The sequence below is a fragment of the Rattus norvegicus genome, chromosome 2, assembly GCF_021556685.1.
Source record: "Rattus norvegicus strain SHRSP/BbbUtx chromosome 2, alternate assembly SHRSP_T2T, whole genome shotgun sequence".
Taxonomy (NCBI): Eukaryota; Metazoa; Chordata; class Mammalia; order Rodentia; family Muridae; genus Rattus; species Rattus norvegicus.
In genome coordinates, this window is record NC_141535.1 from 81,585,718 (window position 1) to 81,608,958 (window position 23,241).

The following is a 23,241-nucleotide window of genomic DNA, read 5'->3' on the forward strand; positions in this document are numbered from 1 at the left end:
TGCTGTTTGGTAATTCTCTCTGTAGTTATGGATGTTATGGTTGGGTCTGGCCTGAACAACTATCGGGTCCTTCTTTTATTTCATTCCCAAACAGTAGAGCCTAACTACTGTTTTGAAGGCATTTGCATTGTATTCCCAAAGAACTTTAAACTGGGAAGGAGCATTGATTGAGAACCAACATTATGTCCTTTGGAGCATCTGCTCATTTCAGTATCCATTGGGTTTCTCAAGCATTTGGAGTCACAGGATTGCATGGCCTTTTGGCTTTCTATATTGGGAGCTATGTTACAAGAAAGTCATCTGCAATGAAGGTCTGTAAAACGTTTAGCTCAAAGTTTTGTTATGGGGGCTGGAGAGATGGCTCAGCGGTTAAAAGCACTGACTGCTCTTCCAGAGGTCCTGAGTTCAATTCCCAGCAACCACATGGTGGCTCACAACCATCTGTAATGGGATCCATCGCCCTCTTCTGGTGTGTCTGTGGATGGCTATAATGTACTCATATAAAAATAAATAAATAAAATTAAAAAAAAGTTTTGTTATGTACCTGATAATTATCGTGAGCTTTAAGGAACAAGAATATTATATTGTATACACTTTTTTAATGTTTATTACAATAAGGACAAATATGATTTCATAGTATCCTGAGCATTTGTTATACTGATAGGTTTATTTAACAAAGAAATGCAAGTCAACACTTTGAATATTTTTAAATGTAGAATATTATTAATATTATTGTTTATTATGGACATGAGTATACATGTGTGCATGTCACAAGGCATGTGTGGAGGTCAGAAAACCACACTTGTGACTTTGGTTTCTCATTTCAGTGTATGATATAAGGCTAAGACTTAGGTTGACAAAGATCACACAACAAGCCCCTTTAGCTGCTGAACTCTCCCACTCATGCAATTTTAGGATAGTTTGGCACCACGGTTTAGGGTGTAGCATTATTTCTCCTGTAATTATATTTTGAACATATGGATTATTCTTAGCTTATTGCTTTTAGAATTGATTTCCTTTGGGTAGTGTCTGATTTTCAGACAGTATCAGCATAGGTAATGATTTTTTTTGAGTGAAAAGTATTTTAATTTTTTTTATTAGAATGATCATGAGCTAAGGTTGAAAATGCCATAAAGGTGTTTGTCAATGGATACTTAGTAAAGTCTTGCTTGTTATCTGTGAACAACAAATTAACATTTTGTATGGACAGTGATTATAAGAAATAACTTAATTTTCGCAGTGGTAGAAACTGGAAATAAATTTGAAAATTCACTGAAAAGAGCAGAGACTACAGGAGGCTCCTCCCCTGAAACGCTCCCTGCCCAGCCCAGCCTATCCTGCCATATGCTTCATGAGAGGTAGGAGGTAGACATGTGGTCTGAAAAGGATGATTTATATCCATACTAACTCTCACCTCTAGTGTAGGAAACTTCTGGGAAAGATCAGAACCATGAAAAAGAATAGCGAGAGACTTTTACATTTTCTTAACGACAAACTGTTACCTTCGCTCCATGCACTCGGCCTACAATCAAGAGTCATCCTGCAATTTCTACCAACTTTCTCTTCAGGTAGGAAGCCATTAAGATTATTAATATTTGTAATTTTTATATACATTTTGGAATGATAATTTTAGGTTATAATTGCAATTAATAAGATGGATTTATATAACAATGCTGGGCTGTGCTTGTTTATAGCAAAAGTGCATCACAAACACAAAACTGTTAGAACGTTTTTGTTGTGTTGAAATAGAACTGAAACCGGAATTTGCAATTTACTAAGGATACAGTGAGATCGTACAAATGAATCTGGTACAGATTCTAATTTGGGGATATTTTGTGAGACTCGATGTTTTGTGGAATTTTTTGAACAGTCACATTATGAAAGTTACAATCATAATCACAATACAAATCAAAGGTAATCATCCTTCATTACAGAAATGTCACACACAAGCTGAGTGACTTCAGTTAGCTGATCTGTGCTAATGGCTTTTTGTTTCTTCTCCAGTTACCCTTCGACAAAAACTTTTGTAAATACATGTGAAGTCCTGCTCAGGAATTTCCTATTCTCAGTGAGGGGCACAATTACAACTGTCATATTTTACAACTATTCCAGCTGCTTAGATATTTTCTTTCATAGTTGGGGGTATAATGGACTCTCTGAATTTCTCATTTAATTAAAGACAAATGTAGTTGAAAGTTTTTACTTGTTGGCAAATATTTTTTAGAAAACCAAAATAATAGAATCATATTCAGCTATGTTTGTACTTAATGCATTTGAAACAGTTTATTTTGCTACATTCTTAATACTGTTTTTCTTAGAGAAATATTTTGTACATATGCAAAAATCTCTAATTTGAGTATAAATAATAAAGCACATGATAGATCATCACAAAACCTCCATATGCTCTATGCTGAACTACTTCTTACACAGGGTAGATAAAACAAATATGTTAAATAAGGCAAACCGAATGAAACTCTACAAGCAAATAATTTAAGCCAACTTTAAAAACTACTAGACCGGAAGTCCCACACCCGCGTATCCCGGCCCGCAGCAGCTCTCTGCTCCCAAACCCCGTGGGAGAGAGACCTCACCGCCTGCTCAGGTGGGCACTCCTGAGGCTGCAGAGCAGAGGAGACCACCAACACTGCCCACCCCTGCCCACATCCCTGGCCCAAGAGGAAACTGTATAAGGCCTCTGGGTTCCCGTAGGGGAGGGCCCAGGAGCAGCAGGACCCCTGCGCCTGAGACACCGCCGGAACCAGAAGGAAGCAGACCTGATAAACAGTTCTCTGCACCCAAATCCCGTGGGAGGGAGAGCTAAACCTACAGAGAGGCAGACACGCCTGGGAAACCAGAAGAGACTGCACTCTGCGCACATCCAGACGCCAGAGGAAAACACCAAAGGCCATCTGGAACCCTGGTGCACGGAGGCTCCCGGAAAGAGCGGGAGGTACCAAAGTTAAATCAGGAACAGATAAACCAGTTAAACAACCCCATAACTCCTAAGGAAATAGAAGCAGTCATTAAAGGTCTCCCAACCAAAAAGAACCCAGGTCCAGATGGGTTTAGTGTAGAATTCTATCAAACCTTCATAGAAGACCTCATACCAATATTATCCAAACTATTCCACAAAATTGAAACAGATGGATCACTCCCGAATTCCTTCTATGAAGCCACAATTACTCTTATACCTAAACCACACAAAGACCCAACAAAGAAAGAGAACTTCAGACCAATTTCCCTTATGAATTTCGACGCAAAAATACTCAATAAAATTCTGGCAAACAGAATCCAAGAGCACATCAAAACAATCATCCACCATGATCAAGTAGGCTTCATCCCAGGCATGCAGGGATGGTTTAATATACGGAAAACCATCAACGTGATCCATTATATAAACAAACTGAAAGAACAAAACCACATGATCATTTCATTAGATGCTGAGAAAGCATTTGACAAAATTCAACACCCCTTCATGATAAAAGTCCTGGAAAGAATAGGAATTCAAGGCCCATACCTAAACATAGTAAAAGCCATAGACAGCAAACCAGTTGCTAACATTAAACTAAATGGAGAGAAACTTGAAGCAATCCCACTAAAATCAGGGACTAGACAAGGCTGCCCACTCTCTCCCTACTTATTCAATATAGTTCTTGAAGTTCTAGCCAGAGCAATCAGACAACAAAAGGAGGTCAAGGGGATACAGATCGGAAAAGAAGAAGTCAAAATATCACTATTTGCAGATGATATGATAGTATATTTAAGTGATCCCAAAAGTTCCACCAGAGAACTACTAAAGCTGATAAACAACTTCAGCAAAGTGGCTGGGTATAAAATTAACTCAAATAAATCAGTAGCCTTCCTCTACACAAAAGAGAAACAAGCCGAGAAAGAAATTAGGGAAACGACACCCTTCATAATAGACCCAAATAATATAAAGTACCTCGGTGTGACTTTAACCAAGCAAGTAAAACATCTGTACAATAAGAACTTCAAGACACTGAAGAAAGAAATTGAAGAAGACCTCAGAAGATGGAAAGATCTTCCATGTTCATGGATTGGCAGGATTAATATAGTAAAAATGGCCATTTTACCAAAAGCAATCTACAGATTCAATGCAATCCCCATCAAAATACCAATCCAATTCTTCAAAGAGTTAGACAGAACAATTTGCAAATTCATCTGGAATAACAAAAAACCCAGGATAGCTAAAACTATCCTCAACAATAAAAGGACTTCAGGGGGAATCACTATCCCTGAACTCAAGCAGTATTACAGAGCAATAGTGATAAAAACTGCATGGTATTGGTACAGAGACAGACAGATAGACCAATGGAATAGAATTGAAGACCCAGAAATGAACCCACACACCTATGGTCACTTGATTTTTGACAAAGGAGCCAAAACCATCCAATGGAAAAAAGATAGCATGTTCAGCAAATGGTGCTGGTTCAACTGGAGGTCAACATGTAGAAGAATGCAGATCGATCCAGGCTTATCACCCTGTACAAAGCTTAAGTCCAAGTGGATCAAGGACCTCCACATCAAACCTGATACACTCAAACTAATAGAAGAAAAACTAGGGAAGCATATGGAACACATGGGCACTGGAAATAATTTCCTGAACAAAACACCAATGGCTTATGCTCTAAGATCAAGAATCAACAAATTGGATCTCATAAAACTGCAAAGCTTCTGTAAGGCAAAGGACACTGTGGTTAGGACAAATCGGCAACCAATAGATTGGGAAAAGATCTTTACCAATCCTACAACAGATAGAGGCCTTATATCCAAAATATACAAAGAACTCAAGAAGTTAGACCGCAGGGAGACAAATAACCCTATTAAAAAATGGGGTTCAGAGCTAAACAAAGAATTCATAGCTGAGGAATGCCGAATGGCTGAGAAACACCTAAAGAAATGTTCAACATCTTTAGTCATAAGGGAAATGCAAATCAAAACAACCCTGAGATTTCACCTCACACCAGTGAGAATGGCTAAGATCAAAAACTCAGGTGACAGCAGATGCTGGCGAGGATGTGGAGAAAGAGGAACACTCCTCCATTGTTGGTGGGATTGCAGACTGGTACAACCATTCTGGAAATCAGTCTGGAGGTTCCTCAGAAAATTGGACATTGAACTGCCTGAGGATGCAGCTATACCTCTCTTGGGCATATACCCAAAAGATGCCCCAACATATAAAAAAGAAACGTGCTCCACTATGTTCACCGCAGCCTTATTTATAATAGCCAGAAGCTGGAAAGAACCCAGATGCCCTTCAACAGAGGAATGGATACAGAAAATGTGGTACATCTACACAATGGAATATTACTCAGCTATCAAAAACAACGGCTTTATGAAATTCGTAGGCAAATGGTTGGAACTGGAAATATCATCCTGAGTGAGCGAACCCAATCACAGAAAGACATACATGGTATGCACTCACTGATAAATGGCTATTAGCCCAAATGCTTGAATTACCCTAGATGCCTAGAACAAATGAAACTCAAGACGGATGATCAAAATCTGAATGCTTCACTCCTTCTCTAAAATGGGAACAAGAATACCCTTGGCAGGGAAAAGAGAGGCAAAGATTAAAACAGAGACTGAAGGAACTCCCATTCAGAGCCTGCCCCACATGTGGCCCATACATATACAGCCACCCAATTAGACAAGATGGATGAAGCAAAGAAGTGCAGACCGACAGGAGCTGGATGTAGATCGCTCCTGAGAGACACAGCCAGAATACAGCAAATACAGAGGCGAATGCCAGTAGGAAACCACTGAACTGAGAATAGGACCCCCGTTGAAGGAATCAGAGAAAGAACTGGAAGAGCTTGAAGGGGCTCGAGACCCCATATGTACAACAATGCCAAGCAACCAGAGCTTCCAGGGACTAAGCCACTACCTAAAGACTATACATGGACTGACCCTGGACTCTGACCTCATAGGTAGCAATGAATATCCTAGTAAGAGCACCAGTGGAAGGGGAAGCCCTGGGTCCTGCTAAGACTGAACCCCCAGTGAACTAGACTGTTGGGGGGAGGGCGGCAATGGGGGGAGGGTTGGGAGGGAAACACCCATAAGGAAGGGGAGGGGGGAGGGGTATGTTTGCCCGGAAACCAAAGAATTATTATTAAGTATTAAATAAATAAAAAAAACTGAAAAAAAAGTAAAAACTACCAGAATCAAAAGAGAACATAATACATCCTAATGCTTAGCATTTAATGTCTGGATTCAGTATTTGAAGTGTGATAGGAATCTTCAGATATCCCCAAAGAAATGCATTCTCTTCGTATAATACACATATAGTCATTCGTATGGTGTGACTTTCACTGTGTTACGCTGGCAGCACAGTGCTTTTTTTACCTGTCCCTGGACATAGGCACATCAGAATTTCATTTGCTGAAACCTTTGATACACTTTTCCCTTTACAGTTTGATAGCTCAATGTTGTCATCTGTTTAAATTTTATACATTTTATACAATATATCTTTGTCATATCCATTTCATGACTGTTTCATACATGTTATATAGTAACTATTTTAATCCAACTTTTGCTTGATTGTTTTTTTTCTTTTGTAAAACAAAATAATATTCCTTATAATGCAGGCTATTGGTTTTCTGGTCCTCGTATTGTCACTCCCCAAGCTAAATGGTTACAGTTGGTATCTTACTTTTTCTGAAAACTGCCAACATCTTAGAATTATAAAAAATAAAACAGTATGCAGCAATATTAGAGACTATTTTATTTTGCTTAGAAAAAATTATCAATTATTTTATTTACATCCCAAATGTTGGCCCACTCCAGTTCCCCCCTCCCAGGGTTCTTTCCCCAACCTCCCTCACCTCATCCTCTGAGAAGATGCTTCCCCGTACCATGTCCCTGGGCATCCCTCTTTTCTGGGGATATCAAGTTTCTACAGGATTAGGTGCATCTTCTCCCACTGAAGCTAGACAAAGCAGTCCTTTGCTTCATATGTGTCTAGATCTTCCAACCAATTTGTGTGAGTATGCTGTCCTCAGACACACCAGAAGAGGGCATCAGATTCCATTACAGATGGTTGTGAGCCACCCTGTGGTTGCTGGGAATTGAACTCAGGACCTCTTGATGAGCAGTCTGTGCTCTTAACCTCTGAGCCATCTCTCCAGCCCCTTCTAACCAATTTGTATATGCTCTTTATCCATGGCTTAGTTTCCTGGAGCTCCCATGGGTCCAGGTTAGTTGACACTATCCACTGAGAGGATATATCAGTAGCTGACTGAGACAGATGCAGATACTTACAGCTAAGTATTCGACTGAGGCTGGGAATCCCTATGGAATTAGGGGAGGGATTGAAGAAACTAAAGGAAATGGCAACTCCACAGGTTCACTAGATTTCTTTTAAGTTTTATATACTTTATCCAATATACCTTTGTCATATTCATTTTTATGACTTAAAAGAAATATCTTGCTAAGTCCATGTAGTTATGTCCACATGCAAATGTGTGTGAGGTCATCACATGGGCCAAGGGTAATCTAACAATGGTCATTCTGTACCTCAAAGAAAAGTGATTCTTCCTCTTTCAGCAGCCATCAACACAAACAGCTCTGTAGCTAGGGTTAGAGCATTAGGAACCCTTCCTCATATGTCCTTGATCTTAATCATGTGCATTGGATACGCTATGGATGTCGTGATCTCATATCATCATATCCAGAAGCTGGTTGTTCACAGCTTTCCTTCACATTCTCCTGCTCTCACATTATTTCCCTCCCCTGTTCTATGATGTTTCTTCCTTCTTCTAGAGGGAATTGATATAGAAATCCCATCTGATGGCTAAGACCTCACAATCACTTATTCTCAGGACTTCACAAGTCATAAGTCTCTCTCGCCAAAGCTGAAGACAGCACAGGTCTATGTAGACCTTCAATGTTGTCAAGAGAGCAGTTGGTTGCAGTAAGGGGACTAATGGGGGGAACACCCATATTGGGGAGGGGGCATAGATGGGGCTTATGGACAGGAAACTGTGAAAGGGAATAACATTTGAAATGTAAATAAAGAAATATATCTAATAAAAACAAGAGCCCAGGACCAGATGGGTATAGTGCAGAATTCTATAAGACCTTCATAGAAGACCTCATACCAATACTTTGCAAACTATTCCACAAAATAGAATCAGACTGAGCAGTACCAAATTCCTTCAATGAGGCCACAATTACTCCTACCACTAAATCACACAAAGACCCAACAAGGGAAGAGAACTTCAGACCAATTTCCCTTATGAATATCAACACAAAAATACTCAGTAAAATTTTTTCAAACTGAACCCAGTAACACACCAAAACCATCATCCATCACGATCAAGTAGGCTTCATCCTAAGGATGCAGGGATGATTTAACATTCAGAAATCCATCAACGTTATCCACTATATAAACAAACTCAAAGGTAAAAATCATATTATCATTTCATTAGATGCTGAGAAAGCATTTGACAAAATTCAACACCCCTTCATGATATAAGTCTTAGAAAAATCAGGAATTTAAGGCCCATACCTAAACATAGTAAAAGCAATATACAGCAAACCAGTCACTAACATTAAACTAAATGGAGAGAAACTTGAAGCAATCCCACTAAAATCAGGGACTAGACAAAGCTCCCCACTCTCTCCCTACTTATTCAATATAGTTCTTGAAGTTCTAGTCAGAGCAATCAGACAATGAAAGGAAGTCAAAGGGAAGGGAAGGGAAGAAGTCAAAATATCACTATTTGCAGATGATATGATAGTATACTTAAGTGATCCCAAATGTTCCACCAGGGTTTCTTACCATATGGCTATTCACTTCCTCTATCACTGGGCTCATCACAACTTAACCCTTTATCTCTGAACACATACCTTCAATTGTTCTTTCATATACTACATGTTTTTTTTTATTTTTTTATTTTTGGATTCTGTGCAGTCAGCCTGGAAGATCATAGTTTCCTACATAGGTTCTTCATGCACACTTCATTTTGATTAACCCTTTCCAGACACCCATGTTCCCCGAACCCCATCACTGTAGTATCTACTTGAGGCTTTCAGCACCCAGTTTTCTTCCTCGCCAATCTCAACTCACCTATGATCAACCATCTTTCCTAAATGAACAACTTCTTATACCCACTGTCCCATTATTAGTTTCTTGAATTTCACATTTACTGCAGACTAAACACACATAACACCATGTTTTGGTAAAGCCTTATTTGCATTTTGTTGAGAGAAAGTAAGTGTGGAAGGGGTGGGCAAAGCCAACTCAATCTGAGAATGCATGATAAAGTGTTAAGGAGACTTGCTCATGTGTATTTTAATTACAAATGAATAAAAGCACAAGGACTTGAATGAATGTACCTTTCATGGGTGACACTAAAGCTGAACTTAAATGGTAAGTGTGATTAAATGTAAATCTCAGTGCCATGGTGTCCTACCTCCCCATGATTTCTTAGTTTCTGTAATACTGCATCTGAGGAAACATAAACAAATTTATTGTCAACTGAGACAGGGCACTAACAGTAAGTTAAAATGCAAATGCTATATAAATCTGATTTAGTGAACCTATAAGTTTGACTTAGAACTTTGGGTGTGTGTTTATTTATAGAAGCTGAAATTACACAAAGATCACTACATCCCCAAAACCTATCAGAGTATGGGTAGCATATCACCAGAGAGAGAGAGAGAGAGAGAGAGAGAGAGAGAGAGAGAGAGAGAGAGAGAGAGAGAGAGCAGGAGTGCACTGAACAGCTCATAGGTAGCTCTAAGTTTGGAGAGCATCTTCTCCAGGGAGTTTAGTTGGACAGAGTCTCTTTAAGTTATCTCAAATGATCTGACACTTCTAGATAGCTCAACTGGTCAGAGTATCTATCAGCAGTTTTTTCTGCCTGTATATGCCTGGGAGGGCTGGTTCTAATGAATTGATCAGTTTCAGGAACTCATTTAAGCTACCAATTTTTTTATTCCTGAGTTTAAGGAGCTCACTTGCAGGGTGAAATACACACACACACACACACACACACACACACACACACACACACACACACACACACTCCTTACCCTGGCTTTTCTTGACTCAGTTTGTTGACTTGGCTGGCCTAGAACTCACAAGATTTCTGGGATAAAAACTGTTTGCTACTGCACCCGGCAATATCTTATTTTTTTAAAATAAATATTCCTTCAGGATGAAATGTGTTATGTCAGATGAAACTGTTACACAAAAGTGAGAGAGATCCCTCAGCCCTCCTAAATAGTATAGACTATTCTTATTCTTTTTGGGTGTCAATCAGAACCAGATAAAATATGGTTGTTGTAAATGCCACAGTTCTTTAGTTGTAAGAGAGAGAAGGTAGGAGGGAGGGAGAGAGGGAGAGAATGAACATTCTGAATCATATTTTGCAGTAATCTCCCTGTTGAATAGCTATCACAATGATAATAGATACTGTGTAGGTTTCTGAGAATAAAAAGCTCAGAATTAGTATGACCAGCCTATGAACAATGTTACATTCTCAGAGTGACCTGTAAAGTGTACCCACAGGTCACAGGACCCTAGAGGACAGAGAGTAACCAGTAACACTTGTACTGAGTTTGAGGCCTACTCTATGGGACTGCTACTGTAAACCTGATCAAAAGCCTATGGTTATGAAGTCACAGGCACTATTGGGGAAGCTACTGCTGTTAGTTCTCAAAATGAACATGTTAGAACACCCGAACTGCCTTCTAAAGGCCCATGTTTATACACATGTTTAGTGCTGATGTTAGCTCTCATTAGAGAAGCTTCTGGAAGCAGTGGGTAGTGTTATTGCTGAGACTCATTAATGGGAAAAGTGATAACAACAAGTGATTGCTGAATGCCCAGCTATAAATTAAGCATCTCTACCACCCTCTATAATGCTTTTATAACATTCTGGAAGAACATGCCAAAAGAATGGAAGGTACAAAAGGGAAAATTTATTTATAGAGAAAATTAATTCTCTGTCTCTCAGAAGTTATCAGTGTCCTGTTCTTTATTTAGAAATAGGTGCCCATGGGCTTTCCCTCTTCCACGTCAACATGTCTATTAGTGTTGTCATTGCTTGACTCCTCTTTAGGTGGCCATGCTCTTTGGATATCATGGGTGTAGCTTTCCTGTCATTTGCAGGAGACATTAGGTCACAGCATACTTCCCAGTTCTCTGATTGTTGCAGTCTAACTGTGCTCCTCATCCTTGATGTTCCATGAGCCTTAGATGCAGGAGTCCTGTTATAGATCTCTCCACTGGGATTGGCTGTGCCATGACCAGTTATCCTCTATATTTTATCATGGGTGATTTTCCATGATAGTCTCCATTTGCTGTAAAGAGAAGCTTCTTAGATGAGGTATGAGGGCTATATTTATCCATGAGGGTAAAGATATCTAGATTTTAGTGGGGAATTATTTTAGTCTAGTAAAATAACATTAATAGGTTCTCTTCTTAGAATCATAACCCTACTACTCCTGTGTACTTGGTTTATTTACTCTATCAGACAATATTTCTCTCCTGTTGAGTAGACCGTAAGTCCAATAAAAGAGCTGCTAGTAACTCTTAGTTGAGTATACAATACCAAGGCACCAACCCCTAAAATTATATACGTGAAACAACAGTAAACAAGCTTTGCAGTTTGTATTTATATATTTATACAATTTGTATTATATTCCACACAATACTACAACAGATATTATATATCAAAGAAAAAGAGATTATATATTTGAAAGGGAGTAAGGGAGAATCATGAAGGGGCTGGAGGGAGAGAAGGAAAAGATGGAAATGATATATTTTAATTAAAATAAAAATTATTAAGAAAAATAAATAAAAGAGGGCAAGGGGACTCCAGTTATAGGATAGTCTACCTGGCAGAATGTACTGAAGTATATTTGCAATGACATTGAATTCATGAACCCAGAGTGGCTGGAGTTACTTACACGAGTGTGCTATTAACATTCTGGCATGGGTGTGGGAAGGACTTCTAAGGCCCATACTTCCTGAAGAGATAGTAATAGCTAGTTAATCATTGATGGGGAGGGAAAGGCAGTGTCTTCAGCTGTGCATCTTTTGTATATTCCTGTAAATAACCCTTATCCATGCTCATTAAAATGACCACAAAATAAATAACTAAAAATAGTCCTGAAAGTAGTTGGCATGCAGTTTGGGACATGGAAGGGTATCAATGTAAGAAAAAAGAACAATAGAGAATATTGATTAAAACACAATTATTGTGTATGAATAATATATACTGAAAAAGGAAAAACAGTGTTCCATGTCAGGGTGTCAGGGTGTCACAAGAGCTTTGCAACAATAGAGTAAAATAGTAGTCCCAGACTAAGTGGGCTAGCCAAGGTGACCAATGAATATCAAATTAAACAAAACATTCCCCACATTACCTGAGGACTCTATTTGACTGGGAAGTGCCAATCCTCCTATGTTGCTTTTAGTGTTAGTATTTATTTCACGGTTCCTGTTTTGTCTGTCTTATCTACTCACAGCCCACATCTCAAGCTCTGTCTAAGAACTGCCCACAGTTGAAATAAATTTTTCCCCATGTATATGTCAGTATCCTTGGAACATGTTTCACACAATAAACTGATACAGGGTTGAAAGACATGGCTCTCTTGACCTATTTGAAAGCAGCTGAAGTTCTGCTCCAGAATCTACCACAGTACCTAGATAAAATCTTCCTTGAAATTTCATCACAGCTCAATCTCTCCATCTGCCAATCTGGCTGTTCTCCTCTCTTCTCTTGAATAAGATATTTTTCTAAAAACTCCAGCGACTCAATATATCTACTCTCTGGGAATTGTATTTATGACTGTTGAGTCAAATCTGAAATGTTATCTGGAACATGATTTATTCAGTGGCTGGTTAGCAATGAAAATGTGTGGAAGAAGGAGGGCTGACTGGTCATGGCATATGACAGTGAAATAAACCTCCAGCTTTCACCATTGCTGCCTACAATGGAATTCTGATGGGATTGTGTGGTATGTATGCTAACTATATCAGGAACTGGGTAGATTTTAATGATGGCCTTTTTTAGGTGTTATTAGTACATTGCAGACAGATCATCAGAACATACAATTGAAAAGCTCCAATATAAGTCAGTATACTAAGGACTAACACTGCTATTGTAGTATAAAGAGACAGTATTATCTCCAGCCAATAGTCAGGAAAAGATGAAGCTCCAGAAGAATATCAGAGATCAAAAGAGAAGAGGATCTTTCTTCTTTCTTGTGTATGGATATAGTGCCTTGATCAGGACTTCCATTTTAAAGAGATGAAACTAGTACATTTGAAATGGTAGTATCTGGAGTGATGTTCTCAAAGTCACAAACTTTCTGTTTCTGTGAACCATTTGATCCTGTAGTAATTACCCACTATTCAGAAAAGGCTAGAAGTCTTCCTTTTCTTTAAGAATTTGCAGTCATTTACTATCTATCTATCTATCTATCTATCTATCTATCTATCTATCTATCTATCTATGTATCTATCTATCATCTATCTATCTATCTATCTATCTATCTATCTATCTATCTATCTATCTATTCACTTTATATCCCAATATCACTTACCCTCTCCTGCAAGTCTCCCCATCTCATAGCTCCTTTCCTAACCAATCCTCACTACCTCATATGAGTCACTGCAGGACTAGGTGCATTTCCTCTCACTGAATCCAGACAAGGCTGCCAAGTAAGGGTAATGAGATCCTCAGGCAGGCAACAAATTTGGGAACTTCCCCCACTCAGTTGTTGTGGGGGGGTGACCTGCATGAAGACTAAGCTACACATTTGCTCCATATGTGAGGAAGGTCAGTGGCGGTTGATGTTGGGGGTGGTCCAGTCCATGTTTGCTCTAGGGTTGGTGCTTGAGAGCCGAAAAGGGTCCAGGTTGTTGACTTTGCTGATCTTCTTGTGGAGTTATGATCGTCTTTGGGTCCCTCAATCCTTTTCCCTCCCCCAGGCTCTTCCATGAGACTTCCTAAGCTCCATTGAATGTCTGGCTGTGGGTCTCTGTATCTTTTTCAGTTTGCTGTTCTGTGCAGCCTCCCAGAGGACAATTATGCTAGGATTAGGTCTTCAAGTATAACAGAGTGTCATTAATAATGTCAAATTGGCTCTTCCCCAAGGGATTGAGTCATCTACTTTTATGACCACATGAACCTCTGTCAGAGATTAATCATGACTTCCTTCTCCCCTCCTAACCTCCTTAGAAAGTACTGAGTTTACTGGAAAAAAAATATTTATTTGAGAAATTTCTGCAAATCTCACTGTGTCCCAGCAGGAATATGTAGAAAAGAATTGGATGCATATATTGAGATTACTTATCAAGGTTGATGAAATAATGAATCCAATAATGAATATTTGTATTAAACATCTTGTATTGAAAAATGCTGAGATCCCTGGTAGTGGCTATGATCGAATTTTTAGTTAAAGAAAGCCACATGGCTATTCAAACTCACCAATGGTGGAAAGTTTACTATCATTGGAGTGTTTGTCGATCTGAAACTCAAGTTGAAATTTAACTGTCATGGTAATGTTGTGGTAAAGTGGAAAAAGCCATGAGCATGCTGCACTTTATAATGGGCTAATGGCATTTTTTACAGAACTGGTTACTGCTCTTGTACGTAGTTCAACATCATTTTTATTACCAAGATTATACCTATAAATTCTAATATAACAAGTAGAACCTGATCAAAAGCTAAAACTTTCATGTTAAAATTCTTATCATCTAGAATAGTTAAGGAAATAGTCTTTTTTAAATTATAAGCTTATTGTTTTATATTTTTATATCAGTAAAGCTAAAGATAAATAAACCTTCTAAGTAACTATACAATCTTAGAAATAAAGTATGAGGATTACTGGATCCAGAATGTTGTCTCAACTGTTAAGCACACTTGTTACTCTTGTGAAGGGGCCAGATTTGGCTCTAAACACCCACATGGTGGTTCAAAGGCAATAATAACTCCAATTCCAGGATCTGTAAGCCTCTTTTGACCTCTGTAGTATCAGGTACATATGTCATAGATGTGAGTATACAGGTAAACATTGATACATGTAAATAGTTTTTGATATGGTTGATAATAAGGTTCTTGCTCAGTCAATAAACAAAGGAAGAAATGTTCTGTGCAATCTGGAAGGGTAACATATTCGAAACTCATGTCCCTTAAACAGTCTATTTGATATATTGCATATAAATAATGAAGGAATAATCAACTCTAAATGAGAAGATAATAATAGCAGTATCTCAACTTCTTAGCATAATTGGTATATAGCTTTATTTTTTAAAATTAGTTATTTTATTTATTTACATCCCAAATGTTGTACACCCCCCAGTCTCTAGTCCCAGAGTTCTTCACCCCAGCCCTCTTCCCCTTTGCCTCTGAGAGAGTGCTCCTTCCCCAGGGCATCTCCCTTCCCTGGGGCATCAAGTATCTATAGGATTAGGTGCATCCTCTCCCACTGAAGGCAGACAAGGTAGACTCTGCTACACATCTGAAGAGAGGCCCAGGAACAGCCTCTGTATGAACTTTGGTTGTTCTCTTAGACTCTGGAAGCTCCCAGGGTTCTGGGTTAGTTGAAACATTTCTTCTTCCTATGGGTTGCCATCTCCTTCAGCTTCTTCAATCCTTCCCCCAACTCTTTCCATAGGGGTCCCTGACCTCAGTCGAATGGTTGACTCTAAGTATCTGTGTCTGTCTCAGTCAGCTGCTGGTATAGCCTCTTAGAGAACAGCCATGGTAAGCTTCTGTTGGCAAGTACAACATAGCACCAATAATAGTGTCAGGGTTGAGTGTCTGCCTGTAGGATGGATCCCAAAGTGTCCCGCTAATTGGCTGGTTATATGTGTCAACTTGACACAAGCTGGTGTTGTCACAGAGAAAGGAACCTCCCTTGAGGAAATGCCTTCATGAGATCCAGCTGTAAGGCAATTTTTTTTAAATTAGTGATCAAGGGTGCGAGGACCCATTATGGGTGGTGCCATTCCTGGGCTGATAGTCCTGGGTTCTATAAGAAAGCAAGCTGAGCAAACCAGGGGAAGCACGCCAGTAAGCAGCATTCTTCCATTTCCATAGCTTCTCCATCCACTCCTGCCTTCAAGTTCCTACTCTACAAGAGTTCCTGTCCTGACTTCCTTTGGTGATGAACAGCAATTTGGAAGTGTAAGCTAAATAAACCCTTTCCTCTCCAACTCACTTCTTGGTCATGATGTTTTGCAGAGGAATAGAAACCCTTAACTAAGACCCTTTCCTTTAGTCTCTACTCTTTTAAAAATATGTTTTTTCAGATTAATTTTAAAGTTTACATTTTGAAATTTCAGTAATCATCGCCACAAGAGATCATGTTTTTAAAGGTAGGTGCATATTGGAACTATAAACAGAAACTTAGTCCTTTTTTACCTAGTCTCAAGGAAGACTTTGTGGTCATTTCTCTTTTTACTATATTCCATAATAGGATAAAACACCTCACCTCTAGGATTTCTATTGGAAGTAACAAGATTGGCAACTGTCAGGAGAACTTCAGAAAAAAAAAACCAGTTTCTTCAATAACATAAAATATACTTGAGGAATATTGTGTTTTGTCTAAACTAAGAATATGTACTGCTATATTTAAGGAGATAAAATTGTTGGAATTGTGAAGCCATTTTAACCTTATTTATTACACACACACACACACACACACACACACACACACACACACACACACACTCAATCAATTTTGGAGGTTATACCTAATATATAACCATTGACATTGTATATGTTTTCTTCTCATTCATAAAGTAGATAAGGAAAGGAGGAAAATATTGATAGATTCCTGGACAACAGAATAGCTGTCTCACATAAACCAAAAGTTCCTATGATGATACTGGAGAAGATACTGTGTGGATTTGACATGTTTCAGATGGTTAGTATATTTAAAATTACATTTTAAAAAATAGTTATATGAATGTCAGAATTATAGACCATAATAGGTAACCAAGGTTTAAGAAACCAGAAACTAGAGAAAGTACAAATGCAGCATGATATGATCAAAAGCTGTGTTTGTCAGAACTCTTGAATTATATTAGGTTGATCCTAATTAGGATTAGGTTGCTTTGACTGGGAAGAAAACGGAAATATAACGACGAAGATTAGATCTAAGCAAGGAGGGAAACACACAAGAGTTGTGTGAGTGGGTAGCTTACATAAGCATTTTTCACTAGTGCCTCCCATTAATTCCACATCTAAGACCACATCGGGTTTCCTTATGAATAGCAAGTAGGGGAAGGAAAACATAGAATCAATGTTGTTTGGCACATGAGTAATATGTGGTAAATGAAAAAGATCCATTTCATGACTAATGTTCCAGTGAAATAAATGTTCTCATTGACCAACTTTCAGTTAATACGTCATGCCTTCTTGTTGTGCAGAAATAAATGTAGCCTTAAGTAAAACTGTCTTTGACTTACAGGACAAGAAACATGGCCTGCTTGATTAGTAAGGAGTTAGCAATGAAAAATGTTGACTGGTCACAGACACAGAGATCCACAAAGAAATAGAAATTTCTGGCTAACAAAAATGAACACAGAGTTTCAAACTTTTATACATCATTTAATATCTCATTATAGCATCATTCCAGGTGATATGTACATTAACAAAATCAGATACACAGTGTGACAACTTGATTTTGCATCATGTTTTACTGCATTTCTATTGCTGGCATGTACCCATTAGATTAGCATTGTAACTAGGATTGTAAGAAGCATGGTGTTCTGGATTATAAGGCTCTAATGTGTACCTGTTAGTAGTATGTTTTACGCTACTCACCCGGATGATTTCATGTTGTCTAGAGTTTATCCTAGAAGCAGTGGAAGCTTTAATTCAGGTGATTCTGTTGTTTCTCTTCCAAGCAGGAGAGCAGGCTTTTTATCATGACTGGACTGAACACACACAATGGTTTATATTTGTCTTCCTGCCCACATAGCCTCATATATACCTATCATCTGAGATTATTGAAAATATCATGAACCCAAATGAGATCACATGTATAATCAATTATAAGATCATTTATACAATTTTCAAAAAGAAAATCAGTGTAATACCGAAGAATTTATTCATTGTATTATAGGCCATAGAGCTTATAAGCTGACAGCAGGAAAGAAAGCAGAAATGACATTTTAGCATTGAGACATAGATCCTTTTTACTTCTAGAAATGCATTTCTTGTAGAGATTTATATATAAATATATTGTCATAATATCTAATTTTATGAACCTCTACTTGGGAGTTAGTTCCTTCTACTTTCATACATACTATAAGAATAGAGAATATGTCTACTTGGAGTTCAAACATATTTATATTTATGTTAAATAAGTGACAATTATCCAAGCACCGTTGGCTTCTTTTAAAAAGCTAGCAGACAAGAGAAGATTCCATCTTTAGCTGGACAATTGAGACAAAGCTGTTGTTTCTGTAACTGGCAGAAAGACAGTTCGTAGCACTCATATGAGTCACTGGAACAAAGTTCAGTTTTCACGATCAGAGGACAAACATAGATACAAAACTCAGAGAAGTGCAAGGTGGATGGTGTCACTGAGCTTTAGGAATAAGTACCTAATTGCCATATTTGATAAGTCTCGTACCATAGAAGGAAAGTAACTATATTAAATGAGGACAAAAGAGAAGGGATTAGGACCTATTGTGTATCAAAGGATGCAGTTGTTCCTCTAACTTTTCTCATATAAGTAATGCTAGAGAAAGAGACCAACCAGAATCCTGAGAAGCTGTTTCTACTATGTAGGCATTCAATATTTGTACCAATGTTGGACTTTGGGCATGTTTTCATGTTTCCTTGGGACAGACAAGCATATTTTCTCAAAACTGAGTAATATTTCTCCAGTGGATTAAGTCATTTCCCAGTAATTATCCTTGGACAAGGAAGCTGCCTTACTAAAGACACAGCATATATTTAATGACAGGACCGTGGGATGGATATACAAATGTTCATTTCCTTTTATTCAAATGGGAGAATTCCATGAGGAATTTTGATTTTGTCTCCAAATAGATCAGCAGAAATGTCTCTGGAACTACATTACTGGTCCTTTCTCCACTTTGCCAGGTCTGCTACCCTCACCAGATCACTTCTCACTAGACTTCTCAACTAGAAATACTAGAAGTTCTTTGCCTATTTCCTGAGAGATGTGACTTACAAACACTTATGGCAGAAATGTATTCTATGAGTTGGAGTCTAAGCCTGAGGGGCTGAGAAAGAGCAATTATGTTTTATTAGATAGGAGACACATGTAGCCATGTTGGTTCTCTGTGTATTGTCTATTACTGGTAAGTATGGGATATGGCATTTTTCTAAAAAAAAATCTTTATTTTGAAGCCAAGTTGGTGACATTTTACCAAAAACCATGGCCTTTATGTAAAGGTGAAAAGAGAAGCCTTGGAGAATTATTACTCACATCTATGTATCTCCATTAGAAAAAATATCAAATAAATTTAAATATGACTTTCTAAAGCATGCCATGGGGCTGTACTTGAATTTAACATGATGAGTTCATGAGTGCCTGTGGAATGTGGGTGTGGCCTAGGGTGCTGTAAGGTGCAGCACTAGATGTAAGTAAGCAGAGATAATTTTTCCCAAAGGCATTTTAAAAAGGTCAAAGAACAAGGAAATCATGTAAGAGAATTTGAATACAGGAAGCAGACAGGTTCAGAGGGAAAAGGCAAAAACTATGAAGGCAGGAGACCTTTTTACCATGTTATAATTTTAAATTATATAGTATACCATGTGTGTTTAGAATAAGAACAGAAAATACTGTATGACCTTGGGTAAATTTTTTAGTATTTCTTTCGTTAAAGTGAAAAAGGCCTTACAAGGTAGTATAGAGTTTGTAGAAACATTGAATGAATTAAGGCTTTCAAATAACTATAATTATACCTAACATCTTCAGGACACTCAAAGGATACTAGCTAGCTATGGACAGCAAAATGTAACTCTTGTGTTACCAAACTAGTAGATTAAAGTTTATCCAGTGACTACAGTTCTGAGCTTATGAACTCACATGTCAAGCCAGACAAATATCTCAGCATGGAGAAGGGAGGTGGGCATGAAATCTCACTCCTGGCTAAGGAGATATTGGTAGTTGACTGCTACTGGGAAAGGATAGTCCATTTTTTCTAAGATTGTAGCCATTGGTAAGTTGATCAAGTTCCAAGGAAAGGTCAGACATACCAGAATACATTGGCAGCACATATTGGACTTTATGGATTTAATATCTAAAAATAGTGTGCATTGGGTGGGTAGGAAGGAGTATTTGGATCAAGAATGAGCTACTGTGAATATGATCAAAATGTATAATATATTTATTATATATTATACATAAGTACAAATGATATATATGGTCTATTTTGTTTTCTAAAGATTTATTTGTTTCTAAAGACTGAAAGTAGAACTGGGTTGATGGTGGGTCAAATATAATTAATTCTTTGAAGAAATAAAAATGAGAAAGAATCATCAAATATACAGAACTAAGGCAAACCCCAAAGCATTTTTCCCTTCTTATAAAAGTTAATATTTCATGCCATGGAGCCAAGGTCTATTTTATTAATTCTCTTTTGTTGTAGGAATACATGGTTTTCCTTTCTGAGTAATGGGTATGTATCATTAATCTTATTCATGTAGTATTATTCAAATATATAGTCAATGGCAATATATTATTATGATCTATTACTGTCATTCCTATTTTAATTATTTTAAGTCAGTCCTCTAAAATAATCTATGATATCTCTTATTCTTTTACATTATGTTCCTTAGGTTGGCAATGAATGCCATTTATAATCTCAATATTTTAGGTTCATTTTCTACTTGCTGAAACATCTAATTGGATGTGTTTGCTGAATGGAAATGTTTGTTACTTTTTGCACATTTGCTGACTTTTCAGTGCCCTAGATTAATCCCATTTCTTAGCTTTTCTTCATATCACTGATTGCCAGTTAGTCTTCCCACACATCCTGTCAGTCAGCATTGTAAACATTGCACGCCACTGGAAAGTGGAAAGGGACACTGATTCTCACTATCTCACAAAGAGAGACCAACTAAGCATGCATAGCCTCTCTAACTTCCTATGTGCCTCAGAGACTAAACAGATGTCACCTGTACTAGAAATCAACATTATCAGGTTTTTGTATAATGGTGCGGCTGTAGGGATGAGTTTATGGTTCACGCAGAATTTTACCATCGTTTTGACTATAGGTTCTCCAGCCAATCATACAATGTGATCATATCACAAATAAATGCATGAACAAAGCCGACATTTTGAACTTTGGAATAAAGTCTGAAAATCTTGTTTCATAGAAATATTGTTGCATAACACACATGATTTTGTGCACTCTTCAATTTGGGTTGGGGAAAATATTCTGTAGTTTCTTTTTGTTTCTTTCTTCTTGTATTCTCTACCTTTTATTTCTTTCATCAAAATTTACTTAGCAATTGGTTGTTACATAGGCCTGTGTGTGAGGCTCATTATATATACTAGCTTATTCTGTAGTTTCTTAATGAAAGAAAGAATAGATTGTTTCAAAATGTGTTTTTTTTAGTACATGAAAACTGCAATTTTATATTTAGTAACCAATATCTAGGTCTTCTTCATAGAATAGAGTTGGCACGATGATGATTAGCCTTTTGGTGCACCAGGCTATCCTATTCTTTATATCTCGTGTATTGATTGTCTCAGTGTTATCACCCTTGTTACATTGATATTTTTCCAGGAAATCTTCTCTTGGATAAGCTACTCAGTATATTCAGATCAAAAAGGATGTAGAGCTGCATTACTAAATTTTTAATGAAGTACTCTTCTGTAGTTATGAAAATGCAGGTGTTTCATGCACATTGAAGCATAATTCGTTCTTTCCTCTCCATGAAACTCTGTATCCCCTTGACCTGTGAGCCAAAATCAACACTTCCTCAATAAAAAATCATAATAGTGAATTCATGTGTGCTATCTGTGGGAAGTCTCAGGAAAAAGATCTGGTGATAAACAAGTGTGGAAGAGCATGACACTAATTAAATAACAAACTACCTATTAAGATTAAATCATTTATAAATAAATAAATCTTTAAAAAATTAAATCATTTAAATAAAAATAAATATAATAAAATGCTACAAATTATAAACAAATCCACAAACCATCTGAGTGTTAAGTATTATTTGTCTCAATAGATGTACTGCATTCATTTACATGACTGACCCCATGGCATAATCACAGAATTTGGCGGCAGCCTGAGAGTCCTGGGCTCTGAACTGCTTTCTCATCCTTTTACTCACAAAACAGAAAGCTGGCCTTTGCTTTTTCACACATCACATGTATTAGAGCTGACACAGGTGCTCAAATGATCTGACTAACTCCAAGCCCACTCATTGTCTTCTCAGCCCATGCAGTGCCTCACAAATCATTCAGCATTTTGAACTAATAAGATGTTTCATGTGTGGAAGCAGTATGAAAGCCTAAGAGTAGCTTATCATTGCCCTAAAGTGCATCTTGGAAACAGAGTAAGAGGTAAGCACACCTTCAAGGAGATTAGGACCAGTCAGACTGCTGGTGCCAGGCTTCTCCATTCTTTATAACTCTCCTTCTTGTTTTAGCTTGATTTCTTTGCCTTCACATATTTTCTTTCCAGAACCTTCCTACCTGTTATCTTCAGTAACACTTTGCATCACCGTCCACAAAAGTTATTTCTACAAAATTGAGGAAGAATTTGACTGACTTGCTCAAGTCAGGTTTACTCCATAGGCTTGATAAGATAATGCAAATTAATAGGGTCTGCAATGTCCCTAGGTCTCATCTTTTATTGGGAGATTAAGTCTTCTCAGAAAGGAAGATCTGATGAAATGCACTCACATGTTGCCTGTTACAATGTACCACCAATTATTTGGAAATACATCAGATTCCGTCTAATAGCTGAAGGCACCTTCACTGTCTAGTGCATTAAATAGAGTTAAGCACCTTGGCTTTTAGTCTATAAATCACCAATATGGAAAGAGAACATATGCGTCCACAAGACACATTCTCTTTCAGTTTCAATTTAGAGAGATATACACAAATAGGAACCCAAGTCGAGAAATCTCACAATTAAAAAGATTAAACAGTCATTTTAATTTATCATTTATGACATTAGTGAGTCAATTCTATTAACACTTCTGTATACCTACTGAGTGGAATTAAAGGTCACTCAATGGGATATGAAGG

The 23,241-nt window shown here is 37.7% G+C and overlaps 1 long non-coding RNA gene across 7 annotated transcripts in view; it reads right to left on the reverse strand.

Annotated features, from left to right (window-relative positions):
• The window catches only part of LOC102551357 (uncharacterized), a 140,008-nt gene that overhangs the window by 20,039 nt on the left and 96,728 nt on the right, over positions 1-23,241 (reverse strand). For 6 of the 7 annotated variants that reach the window (XR_015671225.1, XR_015671219.1, XR_015671221.1 and 3 more), the window contains one exon: positions 17,817-17,929. The exons of the other annotated variant lie outside the window; for it this stretch is intronic. This is a non-coding gene — a long non-coding RNA (uncharacterized LOC102551357). Of the gene's footprint in view, positions 1-17,816; positions 17,930-23,241 lie in introns of those variants that run through there. 7 annotated transcript variants of the gene reach the window in all.